Below are 15,224 nucleotides of genomic sequence, written 5' to 3'. Positions count from 1 at the left end.
TTAGATTATTATTTTAATTACTAAGAAATGTAGAATTTAAATCACATTCATTCATGTTTTCCTCAGATATTCGATGTCTATGATTTTCGATGATTTTAAGATTTTCTTATCAGAGTATTCAATTTTAATGTAGTTAAATTTTATAAGAGACAATTAAGAACATTCAAAAATAAAGTGTCACGTATTTTTTTTAAACGACGAATGACGAAAAACGACCGAATCGCGGACGAAGTCGCGGGCAACAGCTAGTACTAAATAAAGTTATTTTAATCCTTGAAATTTTGTTAAAGTAAACAGATATTGAATTAAGTTCGACTGTATTTCAATATTTACTTTTAAGACGATTTAGGGAGAGGGCGGATGAATAGAAAATAGGATTTGTAGATTCAAATTCTAAAATTATTTATTTGAAACAACAAGATAGTGTTCATTTATGTAGGAATAAAAGACTACATTAAAATAAAGCAAGAGATTGTATCTTTCGCAAAGCAGCAAAGTGGCGTTACTTCTCTCTCAAATATAATTTTTATAAATAGAGAATACATATTTTATGCATAAAACTTTTGAGAAAGGGCCCTCACTGGGTTATGTTGGAAATTCGGAATCATACTGCAATTACTAATTAATGAGTTGCAAGTTGGTTCTGTTCACGGTTCATGAGGTAACGGGTATTGCTTAGTATTCATCCGAGAAAAATTACTTGACTTTCGATATATTATAGTGTAGTATTCATATCTCTCATATTCCTACAAAAACACCTTAATCATACATAAATATCACATCAATTGCTTCAATCGCTGCGTTGGAAAGACGGAAAACAGACTTCACAGCCATATTAACATGAATTTATGAATTTCGCCTGTAAAACGCTGTACTGACAACTACCGACAGTTCACAAATCCGGCATGAACTCAACAATATGGTGAATTGAATTCGAAACGCAGATATAGCACCAGATTAACAGAGCTTGCATACTAAATCATATTATTCATTCGACAAATATTCGTTGTGGTATCAAATCGAGTTAGCGATTGTTTGTTTCAAACGATGATAGAAAATCATTTTAAAAGCCTTCGTTTTGGCGTATAGTTTTATTTAATGGTTTGTTAAGTTTTGTACAAGCGTTAGTTTTTTTAAAAACAATAGTTTGTTGTCATGTTTAAATTAGGATATAATTTAACGCAAGTTTTTAATTACTGTGGTATAGTTGTAACATACGCTGACTTCTTATCACTACATAGTATAAAACAAAGTCGCTTTCTCTGTCCCTATGTCTCTTTGTATGCTTAAATCTTTCAAACTACGCAACGGATTTTGATGGGTTTTTTTTAAATAGATAAAGTGATTCAAGAGGATGGTTTTAGTATATAATTTATTAGGTTTTAGATAAAGCGGGCGAAGCCGCGGGCGGTAAGCTAGTTGTAGGTATGATACTTATGATATGAACATTAATTGAAGACGTATATTTAATGCGTTTTCAATAGGTATGAACTTCTTTGAATAATTCACAAGATACTTACTTGGAGCTTGAGTAGAGTTAGAGCTAAATATATGTATTCGTTGTGTGAAGAAACGCATGATAATTTTGGTTAAATACTCTATTGAGTGGAAGATATCTAATTAGGAAAACTGTCTATAAGACATCTTGAAGTCAAATAGACCCTATTTTTCGTGTTCATGTAATAACGTCCACCCTACAAATAAAGAATAATGTTCCTTTGTTCATTTTGTAAAAGTCAGGCCAACAAAACAAGTCATGTACAAATTCGTAAGTCGTTGCAATATTATATAAATGACTAGAGGTCCGCCCCGGCTTCGCCCGTGGTACATATTTCGCAATAAAAGGTAGCCTATGTCCTTTCTCGGGTATCAAAATAACTCCATACCAAATTTCATGCAAATTGGTTCAGTAGTTTAGGCGTGATTGAGTAACAGACAGACAGACAGAGTTACTTTCGCATTTATAATATTAGTACGGATTATTAATATTGTATTGACACAAACTTATAGAAAACCATGTTTTTATTGAAACACAATATATTTAATTAATGATGCTTATTTTAGTTAGTGAATATGAAATCGAGATAATATGTTTTGATAAATAAAGGTAGTGTTTCTGATGTTGTGGTGAGTAGTGTTTACTACACTATGAAAATATATGTTATAATTGTGTTGTTAATTTAAAATACGTTAGGGAATAAATAGCTTATCTGGTTGTCCAAAAATTATGATTATGAGGAATGTTAATCTATACTAACAATATTATAAAGCTGAAGAGTTTGTTTGTTTGAACTCGCTAATCTCAGAAACTACTGATACGATTTGAAAAATTCTTTCGGCGTTAGATAGCCCATTTATCGAGGAAGGCTATATATAGGCTAACATCATCACGCTAAGACCAACAGGAGCGGAACACTGCGGGTAATACCGTGGGGCAAGTTAGTTGTTAAGGTGATGAATTAATTTTTCTAACATTTACGGCCCTTTTCAAACCTTCGTAATTTTTATATTATTAAAGTTGTCGTGATGAAAATTCTTGACAAGAAAGTTCAATAGTAACACAATACGTCTACCGTTTTAGAAACATGATTCCATAATATTTTCTCGATAGAAAAAAAATACAAAGTTCTCATTGTTATTTTTTTTTAATCTCTGGCATCTTCAAAATAACAAACGTAAAGTTACGACTTTTTGGATATTAACTATAAAATATACAACCGATACGTCTACCGATTTAGAATTTTGAAATATGCGATGGTTTTGAAATAAACAAGAAATACTTGAAATTAGCGCGCGACCAGCCAATATAGCGAGAGCCGCCCTGTACCTTCCCACCCCGATCGCTGCACGAGTCATTCCCGCTACGGCCGTCACACGGGGAACTTGTGTCGCTCGCGCAATCGTAAAAAAGGGTGACAACACGATAAGACAAAATGAGACAAATGGGGACAATAAAGAAAATAAGAAGAAGAAACATAAAGGTTGGAGGAAAAAGAATGCTTACAATTGGAACAAATTAATGAAGTAAGTTGGTTTTATTTTAAATTTGATGATAATTGTATTATAGACGATGTTTGATATGTACCCCTGTTTTAAGTACATAACGAATGTGTAAGATTTTTTCATTTATAGCATAAATAATCTGTTCAGAAATCCGGAATCCAGAAGGAAAATAAACCCACTGATTGTTCACAATGTGAATCCACTCCTTCGTAAGTACCTTTATTCAGTCAAAAATGTATGTTATCAAAGCTCTACAGGTTTTATCGCATGATTCCATTTTTAGCAAAAAGCAACAAAGTGCAGAGAAATAAAAAATCATGGTGAACTTAGTGGAAGTATGGTGGACATAATATGGAACAGGAGCTCATTGGAGTAGTATTATATTTAAAAAAAATACGAAATAATTTCAAGAATTACATTTCTTAGAAGGTGGTAGATAAGTATGTTGTATAAAGAATTTGATGTTGATATTTATTTCATTTATACTTACTACACCTGTGCGGGAAATTGCTTAGTAATAAAACAGGTTTATATTCATATTTACATAGTAATGTGAGTTTTCATTTCGAAAAATTTTGTGTAAGTATATTAAATTGAGTTCCTGGGTGATCTGGAAACACAATTGGGCCCGGAAGATGGCGCTGCAGTCACTCCTCCTAATGACATGAACCGATTTGGATGAATATTTGTGTGCACATTTCATTTTTGTGGGATGATTGGTTGATTCGCTTTCACATTAGCTAATATTATGTATTTTTGTTGTTAGAAAGTAAACTTAATTTAATGTTTATAATACATTATTATTAGTATAAATAAGCCAGTGTTCGTCTCACATTGCTGTACCTGCCTACCTACCCTACCAGGGCCTAACTTTGTTCTGGCTATTTTATTTTGATTATTTGTAATGAATAATTACAATTATAATAGAGTGCAAAAAATAAATACATGCGTCAATATATTTTGTGTTTTTTTTAAACAATTTTTTTATTTAAAAAAATATCATTCCGACCGCGGCTTTGCCCGCGTGGAATTAGATTATATCGTGAATCCTGTCTTATCCCACAGAAGTGTTCAGTTCGGATAAAAAGTATCCTATGTGTAAATCCAGGCAATTAGCTATATTTTATCAAAATTGGTAATGTAGTCTTGACGTGATTAAGTAACAACTAACAAAAAAATATACAAATTAACATCCAAAGTTTCGCATCAGTTTTACTGTATTATATCTTCCACTCTTGACTTTGACTGAGAAGAATTAGGGTTTATAACTTCTTTCAGAAATATTACCTTTCATTTCTGGGCATGACGTAATATCTACGTCAGCATCAAATTCTATCTAAATCCATTCAGTAGTCCGCGTTATTGAGTACCATTTCATTTTTTCAGAGTAACAATATTTTTTGTTATTTTAAAGATTATTTATAACCTGTATTATTTTGTAATAAAGTAAACATTACGAAATAATAATAATTATTAATAATGTCTAAGTAGTTGTTATAAAGAAGATTATTTGTTTATAAGCAAGAAAATAAAACCAATAAATCAACAATTAAATATATGTATAAGAATATTATAACTGTATGACGACTCCATACATGTTTGTCCCGAGTCGGCCAGCGGCAGCGCGGCGAGTTTGCAAGAAATGACTTCGCGCACACCCGCGTTCGTGATAGCGAGCTATTAGACTCCGCCCGCCAAGCAGTAGATTTTTTTTTGTGTATCGTCTTAATATAAGGTTATAAAAAACTGATGAGACGTCAATATTGAAGTAGATATAATATTATAATGATAAACTTTCACTAAAAGACAAATCGAAAAGCGTTCTTTATTATTAATAATATTGTTAGGGATAAGGTATTCCTTATTAGGTAAATAAGACGATATTAAAGAATAAGCATTATGAAAGGCTGCTTTGTAACAAATTCCAATTTATTTCTTCTACTCGTGGCTTATTAGGTAATTGTAATGTTTACGAAACCTTATTTTGTTCTTAGATAACTTTATATTCAAAACACGAGTTTTTAATCAGAAGTTTCTCCATTGTTATTTAATGATCTTATTTTTTTTGGTACCTATTGCACGTTTTACCGCGGCAAAACTTCTTTTAAATATTTCGTATAAAAATGCCTACATACATCTAGATTTCAAATACAATAACATTATTTATGTACAGAACAGAATTGAATTTCATGAATACGGGACTAAGTAAGCGTAGATACGCGAGGATACAAAAAAAAATTATTTTTTTATCAAAGCACAATATTATGAATGTAAATAATATTTTACCTTAAATATTTTCAGAGTTCCTTTAGAATCAGTCTTTCATAATTTTCTAAATTACCTGAGACGTTGTTGGACCGCTCTATCAATTTATTGTTCCTTCGACGTCTGCTCTATGAATTTATTGTTCTTTAGTCTGGGGTTGAAATCGTTAATTTTATCGGTGTCATATATTACGAAGTTAGAACTCGATGATACGAACAGAATAACCGTACAATACGTTGGTTGAGAATAGACTAGCATGAAACTTCTAGATTTTAGTGTTGTTTTATGTGTTAAATGCAACCTTTCGTAGGGTCGCTTCATATTTTACAATATTGTCTTTTAACCCAACTTTTATAAAACCTAGACGTTCATCCATGTTTTTTCGCTATTAAAACGTATACTACCTATAATATACTTACCTAACAAAATTACTAGTTTTAATAATTATCATAATAAATGGGTAAAATAATACCTATTATATTAGCTTATGTATTATAAATTTTACATGATAACACGGTACACCGTACAATTATCAATTTTATGATATGATGTTTGTGACCAAAGATAGTGAGGAGACTAGTAAATTGTAAAGAGTATTTTTACAGCGGTAAAACATCTCATTCCCGTGGGAATTTCCTGTCACCACGGGCGAAGCTGTCTGCGGAAAGCTAGTTACTACATCTAATATATAAAATTCTCTTGTCGCGGTGTTTGAAGTTTAAGTGTAGGTCCACACTGCGAGCCTAGCGCGGATGCGACGGCGGGCGCGAAATATCAAACGTATGAAACGCGCCTTTGCGTCCACATTGAAATGACTATGGCGGAAGCCTAGTGCGACGGTAATGAGCGAGCCAGCGCGCGTAGTTTTCAAACTCTCCTATCCGCGCGTTCTGGCCACACTACGAGCCTAGTCAGCAAGCGACCCAATGCGCGGACGGCGGGGGTAACAAACCAGTTCGGTCTTGTCGCTCGACTTCTTATATTATATCCTTTATTGTTTTTCGTAAAATAGCGGTAAATACTTAATTGTTGAAGTGAAACTTCTTTATTTATAAGTGCGATTCAATCTAAAACACTAATTATATACACCACAGTAATTTTGTAGGGTATAATCTCAATTCTTCATATAAGATTCACCCGTTATTCCTCTGTTTTATTTATTTCGTTTACAACTTCTATAACGATCTTATCTCAAAATCGGACTGTCCAGTAAAAATAGCAAATCGTCCAAAGTTTGCAACACCCGAAAAACGTCGAACCGCTACTTGAGCTCGCGCGTCGGTGTGGCCACCGCGAGCGCCCGCTCGTCGCGCCCGCCTAGGCCGCCGCCACCGCGCATTCAGTGTGGACGCACACTAACTCCTTCTAAACGGCTTGACCGATTCTCATGAAATTTTGTGTATTTATAAGTCTGAGAATCGGACAACATCTATTTTTATACTGTTATAAGAGTCAGGCAGGACAAGGTTTGCCGGGACAGCCAGTAATACAATAAAGTGTGCTAAACACATATTATTTTGTAAATACAATGAAGCGATGCGCGACTTTCAAATGTAATTAAAAATTACGAAATTGAAGCTGTCTAGAACTCAGGTACTAAACCGCATACGATTGTTTGCACACAAGTAAAACATACACAGGGGAAATCAGTTACGTGCTGTTTAACTCTGAATCTAATCTCATAGTTAACTGTGACTTATTTAAATAGAATGTAGTTATTTTACTCCTTTTCTTTTACGTCGCCTCTGGGAAAAGGGGAGACTAGACACATTTGAACGCTTTACAAGTCATTGCTTCCAAGAATTATATTAAGGTGTTTTCTATGCAATTTCGGTGTATGGAACTTAATGGATTTGGATGTTTTGTGTTTGTAAAATAGTTTTGTATATCGCTTCATTTGTGATGATTGGTATGCTTTAACTATTATAATATTAACTATTTATATTGTTTTTTTTATAAAAGACGATTGTTGCTGCAACTATTTACATGTAGGTATTGAGAATAATAAAATAGCTTTGAGAATTTGTGTAATTATAAAAGGAGTAAGGAATAGCTGTAATAGAATTGCTTTCTTTTGAAGTGAAACTTCTTTAGGTTGAGAGTAAAATTTCAAGATGCGTCCTGGCAATACCATCATGTCATGGAATAAGGCGACGATTTCGGTATCTTTGAATCTTACCAAAGAAGTTTCACTTCTGACACGTGTGCTCGGCACACATGCTCTTTTTTCATACATCGTGTGTGTATAAAAGAAACAAATGCTTTTTCGTCACTAACAATAGGAATCGTGTTGAAGGTTTCACGGAGTTTCAGTTTTGACCGTTGCGTGATTTATCATGATTCGCCAACGTGTGAGTTCGGTCACTGAAGCCACACTGAAGCTTAAATAACAATGTGAAAGTATCGATTTGTAAGGCTATCGAGTCTTATAATTAAAAAAGACGTGTGGCACTCGGGGACTGCCGCGGTAAAGCTATTGCATGCTATGCCTTCAAGCCACACCTGCGTGCCCGTCGGAGTGGGGAGCGTGAGGTTTTTTCGTTACGGAATTTCTGGATTCGGACCCCGCGCTCAATGCCCGCGATAGAAGCTATGCAATAGCTTAATTATACATGTCAATAGATATCTATATTATGGGTCCTGTACGAGAATAATAATATAAGGATATTTTCGAAATACATTCACACTACGGACTTGCGGAGTTACAAAAAATCATAAAATTATTCATAAAATATACTTTATCCAGATACAATACTAATATTAAGTGTTTGTTTTTTTTTCAGGAATGAATTTTTTTGCTGGAAAAGCTTGATACAGAAAAACATTTGAGATGAAATTTGAAAAAAAATCATCACACGTTTTTAAAGTAAATAAATTGTGTATTTTGTATTTTGTAATTCTTTTTTTATTCTTATAAAAAAGGACATTACGATAAAAGATCAAAAACAATTGTGTGGGAGTCAAAGGTGAATTTACGAAGTGGACTTTGATACAATTGATTAAATAAACGACGTGTATAAAAAAATATGATATAATATTATGGGACCATTACCATACCTAAAGTATTGTATATTGCATGTAAGTAGCTATAACTAAGACAGCAAAAGTTAATATATTAAGAAGCCCTGTTACGCAGTGACCACATATTAAGCCTTTATTCAACTTACTTTGTGACTTATCCTCTAGTTTTAAATAGTTACCTTATTAATATAAAAATAATATTGACAATATAATATTTTTTAAGTTACAAATACCTACATATATTTTATTATATTCATCTTATTAATAAAAATGACACTGCAAAACAAGCATCATGTATCCTTTGAATAAATTAATACAATAAAGCGCAAATATTTCTCGCTGCTGGCTTAGGAAAGCTCCGTAAACTGACTTGTTATTAAGGATTAGTGGCTCAACTCCTTTAATTAATATAGTACGGGAATATAACGCTAATTAAGGAAATACTTTTGAGGTAATAGCATTGGAGATTGCTTATAATTTTGTCAACTAAATTTGTATGGTAATTTGATGATCGCAATTGTTATTATGGAATTGTTGGATTAGATGCCTTTCGTTGAATTATGAAGCATATCTATGAACAGTTAAATATAAAGTTTAATTCAAAAATTTTTTGTATAATTGGTAAAAATGGTTCAAAATAAGTGATTGATTAATGCCAGTTTCCATTATTTTATTATGACCTATATATGGCTTTATATACTCATCTTATGTAATAAATATAGTACCTAATGTTTGAATTTTTATAACATAAAAAGTTTATATCCAACATGTTTCAATTTACAACACAGTTTGTCGAAACGTAACATCGTTCCATCTAGTTCTGGATCAAATAAAGTTCACTAAACGAACGACATCAAACTCCAATCGTCATTTGCGTCGAATGATTCAATGTCGAATAATTACAAATCACAATTAGAAGGTATGCATTGATTGATGTGAAGCAGCTGTTTCTGATACATACTAACCATAGTAAAAAGAGAGAAGTAGGCTAACTCCCGGCGTTTAGGAACGCACGGTTCCTAAACTCGCAATGCGCAGGGTTGTTACTTGTCACAATGATATTTTAAATAATTGTATTATCAAACAGCGACCGCTCACAGCAATGGCGCGTCCCTAACGAGAACGGTTCATGAAAAGTAACCGAGCGGCGTTGTGTGCGTGCGTCAAGCTTGCGTACGTACTTGAACGGGGGGCGTGGTCAAGCGCTCCGCGTACATACAAAATAATGGCAATGGTACATACAAAATAATGGCAAATCTTTGTTCGAAGATAACTTACTCGTTATCTTTATACTATGTACATACTAACGGACGATAATCAGTGGACATTTCATTCCAAATAGTAAGCTTTCAATGGAAGCTGGCTGACGATTCGTGAATAGGCTCCAAACGTGATTTATTCATCAGTGGCGATTTGTTGATATTCGATATTGAATCTTAGTGGGCAGGTAATTAATCATAATGTCGCGTATGTGTTGATGGGCTTGCGTAATTAGAGTGTAAGTAATGAAATAACTGAATTGATTTTAACGAATACGTGAGATTGTTGTATAAAAATATAAAATGTATTTAATGTTGAAACAAAGGTTAAAAAGGTTGAATTATTACGTTTGTTCCCAAAAGTATTGGGAATTATTGATGGCAGAATTTTATATTGACTGTTACATGAATTTCCTTTAAAGAGCGCTAAATAAAAATCAAAACAACTTTTCACATCGGACATCGTCCTCGAAATCTTTGTCACGTTTTTAAATATAGGTGAATTTCAAAATAATTCCCTTTCTGGTTAGCTGAATAGGTAACAATCCTAAGTAGAAGACAACTAGGGTTGTCACATTTAACAAGATCCTTAAAATGTTGCATCAGCTCTTACAAATGAAACTGACCATTGATGACACAGGAACATCGACGCATGAAGTGGGTCGAAAGCTGGCACGTGTTTAAGCACTAATGTGACATCGTTCGTTTCGATGGATGTGTGGAAATCCTTATTCGTCACGTGTTAGTACTAGGTACCCACCCTTACATTACGGTTTTCAGTTTTTAAGGGGTTTTTAGTTATTAACTAAGTAGGGTTTTTAGTTATTAAGCGTCTGTTTTTCTGTTAATTAATTTGTCTCAATTGCTTTGTTTTTTACGCTTTAAGTAAGGCTTTAAGTGTGTATTTTTTAAATAAAGAGTTTTTGTGTATTTTTAATGAGAGTGATTATTTTAATATAAAGGAAATGTGTGTCATTTATCATAGCTATTACGGTATCCTGAAGGTATATAAAATTATTATAATCATTTTTTGTTTATTTTGAAATAATACAAAAGTTTTGATGTTTCAGATGTTATTTATAACACGAAGAAATTTACACATCTTTCTTAAGCAATTATATTAAAGTTACATTTCGTATATTTATGGAACCTAATTGGCTTGACAATTCTTCTTGAAAAAATTTTGCGTATATTTTTATTTATAAATTTGCCTACGCTTTTTCTTTCTCAGAATTATGAATATTCAGTTTGTTTTAATAAAATAAAAAGTATTAGCGAGGTATGTTAAAGGTAAAACATAAAACTATGGAGTTTCTTGCATGTTAGTGAACTTAGCAGATCATTTTTAGCAGATCAAAAAAAAAAATGTGAGTTCTTATCGCGTGCAGTTGAGTTCTACAGTTCCTGATACTTTTTAGAAATACTCGCGTAAAATGAAACACTAGAAAATTTATTTATGTCATATTTCATCACGCCGTAGCACCATGCCGTAGCATCACGCCGTAGTATCATACCGTAGCATCATGCCGTAGGTTCATGCAGTAGCATCATGCCGTAGCATCATGCCGTAGCATCATGCCGTAGCATCATGCCGTAGCATCATGCCGTAGCATCATGCCGAAGCATCACGCCGTAGCATTACGCCGTAGCATCACGCCGTAGCATCACGCCGTAGCATTATTCCGTAGCATCACGCCGTAGCATCATGCCGTAGCATCATGCCGTAGCATCACATCGTAGCATCACACCGTAGCATCACGCCGTAGCATCACGCCGTAACACATGCCGTAGCATTACGCCGTAGCATCGTGATGCTACGGCATGCCGTAGCATCACAGCGTAGCATCACGCCGTAGCATCACGTCCTAGCATCACGTCGTAGCATCACGTCGTAGCATTACGTCTTAGCATCATGTTAAGCCGGGTCCAGGTCGGGTTTTTTCAAATGTCGTTTGTTAAGGTAAAAACGCCAGAACTATTTCTAAAAAGTATCAGGAACTGTAGAACTCAACTGCACGCGATAAGAACTCACATTTTTTTTTGATCTGCTAAAAATGATCTGCTACGGGAAGTTGGCAGATCATTTTTTCAAATGTCGTTTTTTAAGGTAAAAACGCCAGAACTATTTCTAAAAAGTATCAGGAACTGTAGAACTCAACTGCACGCGATAAGAACTCACATTTTTTTTTTGATCTGCTAAAAATGATCTGCTAAGTTCACTAACATGTTTCTTGCCGGTTCTTCTCCGTAGATACTGCTTTCCGTATCGGTGGTAAATGTTAAAAATATGTAATGACGTTTCAAAAGTGCTTCTAGAAGAAGTCTAATTGAATAAATAAATGTTTGAGTTTGAGTTTGAGTTTAATGAAAGTGTAAAACCACACTCTCGTGTTTACAATGTATTTCTAATTAGACTGTCCGACTCACATTTGTGTAACGAATTATCAGTTTGTCCTTTAATTGTGTATTTAGTTTATCTAGAGTAAAATCTTTACACTTTATTACACAAACATTTACTCAATAATTGTAGTCATACGTAAAATCCTTACTAATATTATAAATGCGAAAGTAACTCTGTCTGTCTGTCTGTCTGTTACTCAATCACGCCTAAACTACTGAACCAATTTGCATGAAATTTGGTATGGAGATATTTTGATACCCGAGAAAGTACATAGGCTACCTTTTATTGCGAAATATGTACCACGGGCGAGGCCGGGGCGGACCACTAGTAAAATATAAAAGAGGCTAGAACGTAGTTTATATCTTAAATTATACTTCTTACATTCATTTAAAATGTATTATTATTTTTAGTAAGGAAAGTATACTCAAAAAAACAACTCAAAGAAAAATTCGTACCATATTGAAAATACTATTGTTTGTCGTTTACATCTCAAGTCACTCGCTTTTTCCGATTTTCTTCAAAGTTTTTTTTTAACCTTGGAAGAAATAAATAAATGATATTTTTGGAATAAAGATTTCTTGTGTTTTAAAGGAGACGTTTCGCGAATATTTTATTCATCATTATTTCTTTCATGGAAAGTACGAAATTATGCAAATACAAGAAATTTAGTTACCGATGTTATCTATCTTGGATAGAATGAGAAAAACTTTTAAGCAGTGCCTAAGTTTATTTTTCTTGAGTGCTTAAAATTTTATTCGCGAGTATATTTTAATCTTGAATGATTTGATGTTTTAAATTTAGAATTAATAAGTAAGTTGAAAGAAAGTCTTTTTATTTCGTTTTATTTCACTTTGGAGTGAAATTGCGACAGAAAAATTTCAGGTTCAATCCAAGTAATTTTTTCTGACGATATTTAAACAATAGGCCAAGAATTATAACGATTTTTAATGTAATATTACAATTAATAAATGTCTATTTCTCTTCCTTTGTTAAGCTTTTTTCTAGGTATGCACAATTTTTCGTATATTATAAACCGACAATCATAATATTCTTCACAGACCACAGTTGCTATAAATTATGTGTATGTATCTGTAGCATCCATTATATGTTTCTGTTTATCATTTCAATATAAAAATTTTACAATATAGCTATGAATCATAGTTGGATAATAGTCATTGGTATTTGGTATAAAGACAACTACAACCGTTGTTTAAGCATGCATACATACATACTTCAAGACTAATTTAAGCAAGTGGAAAACACTCATCATTATGTATCAACACGATTTTATAAAATCCCTTATTTGCAAGTGTTGACTTTGGCGACTAGCCAAGTTAAACTTTCTTAGCAACGACGACGTATTTTTAACAGGTAATGTTAGTAAAATAATATTGGGTATACTACGTATAAGATAAGATAACGGGCTCAAAATAGACTATGAAAAGTTATATTTTTGTTTAGATTTATAAAAGAAGGATTTATCTAAAACACAGCTGTAAGCTTTTCTTAGTTTTTTCAATGAAGAAAACAGTGTGATACTCAGAAATTGGGAGAAATTTACGGTTCATAAAATATCTATTAATTCCTATTTAAGGCTGTTTTTGTTACATTAACAGTTGCCTACTGAATCTTTGGTTGTCCTTAACAAATTGAAAAAAGTCGACTTTAACTTTTCAAACAACCAAAATAACAACAGCCAGCATACTTGGACCTTTCAAATCACAAAATGCTTTGAGTTTCGCAAATAAATCACCAATGAACGGGGGCCAAACAAAGCTGGTCGTTTTTTGGTGGTTATGCGCCATTAAAAACAGTCGCATTTTAAAACGTTTTCATTTTTGATCGCTAAATTCTTTCACGCCTTTTTGTATTTGATTGTGATTTTAATTTGATTTTTGTGACACTTTGAGTGATAGCTTAGTGTTGTTTTGCTTGTATTTCTAAAAATGTTCGTTGATTTTTCTAACACTTGTATTTATGCAATATATCAACGATAGGTATAAAGTAGTAGTATTAGTATTTATAGATATTAGATAAATGTATAAGATTCTCAAAACTGTACAATGACCTGTCTTTCGATTTTTAGTCCTTTGTGAAGAAACTTACGTAACCAAAAATTATGATAATTACCTCACTAATGAACAGAGCACTTGATGAAGTACAAATAAAGGATAATCTGTCGTCAACAATTTATTAATTAATCAACTCACGTTATTCAATATTTCCCAGTTACTCTGAGGGAATATCCTTCAACACATCCAAGTGACCGTAAAATGTGCCCAAACTAAGGTTTCCATTCCTTACGACTGTAGTATAAAGTCAGGATTTAGCACTAAAACCTTGACTTAATTTTATAGCCTTCTGAATAAGCCTAAACGTGATAGGGCATGCTAAATAACGTCACTCCTTTACATGTACAAATATCTCGGACCTGAGATTCGTAATACTCATGTATCTAAATATTGTTCTATCCAAATTTTCGATAAATTAGGTTAAAGCTACAACTCGAGTACATCGGTGACTTAGGTGGTGTAAGTTGCTGTAATTTATATGCCCACATACATTTTTAACGGAAAATATTGCAATTCTATTATTTTTACGTAAATATTTCAAAGATTCAAGACTTTTTTATTGATCCATTAAGTATCAAATGATAAACAAGAAATAATATAAATAAAGCATGGTTTACACAGGCTATACAGCCAACGAAAACCCACCGTATGTTTCAACGCTAAGCAGCTACGCGATCGCGGGTGCGGTATCCGCAGAAATTCTTTCCATCTATACCTCATTTACTATAATAAATAATAAACTCAATCAAAAGACGAAATCCATTGATTAAACTCTATGCATTTCCATTCACCTACAGACTGTTATTACAGTGTATATTACATCAATTAAACCACCTTTAGCGCGTATCAATCAGCTCGTACAATCCTATGTGCTTAGACGGTAGCATGTATTGATGATTAACCTTCTCGGTAATTGAAGCTAATGGTAAGCTTACTGTACTTTGTGGTTATGACTTGATTAATATGAGGTTATGGAGACTAATTGAAATCGAGTTCGTAAATTGTAAGAACGTGTTGCATCCAGCCTTTGAAATTTTCTTGAAAAAAGAGGTAGGTATATAGAGTTACATAAGGCTGTCTATTATAATTGTCCTGTAATTAACAAATAGTGGGTTACAACCGATTTGGCCCGCTACCGGCTACAGCATAAATCCTACTAAAACATAATTGTAGACCATAGACTGTGGCAAACCACACAGACCA

At 33.1% G+C, this 15,224-nt stretch overlaps 1 long non-coding RNA gene across 2 annotated transcripts; it reads left to right on the top strand.

Annotated features, from left to right (window-relative positions):
• The first annotated feature begins 2,510 nt into the window (after positions 1 to 2,510).
• LOC149488545 (uncharacterized) lies at positions 2,511 to 3,970 on the top strand. Of its 2 annotated transcripts, none has more exons than XR_016315612.1 (3): positions 2,511 to 3,024; positions 3,151 to 3,212; positions 3,287 to 3,970. It is a non-coding gene; the product is annotated as an uncharacterized LOC149488545 (long non-coding RNA). The 2 variants fall into 2 exon arrangements; XR_016315613.1 differs by having other exon boundaries at positions 3,133 to 3,212.
• Positions 3,971 to 15,224: the final 11,254 nt, after the last annotated feature.

The sequence above is a fragment of the Colias philodice genome, chromosome 5 (assembly GCF_061535455.1).
Source record: "Colias philodice isolate Cphi_HAF_F1 chromosome 5, ilColPhil1 Martin Lab GWU primary, whole genome shotgun sequence".
NCBI classification, from domain to species: Eukaryota; Metazoa; Arthropoda; class Insecta; order Lepidoptera; family Pieridae; genus Colias; species Colias philodice.
The sequence above is the reverse complement of the archived record's forward strand: the minus strand, read 5'-3'. Positions and strand labels throughout refer to the sequence as shown.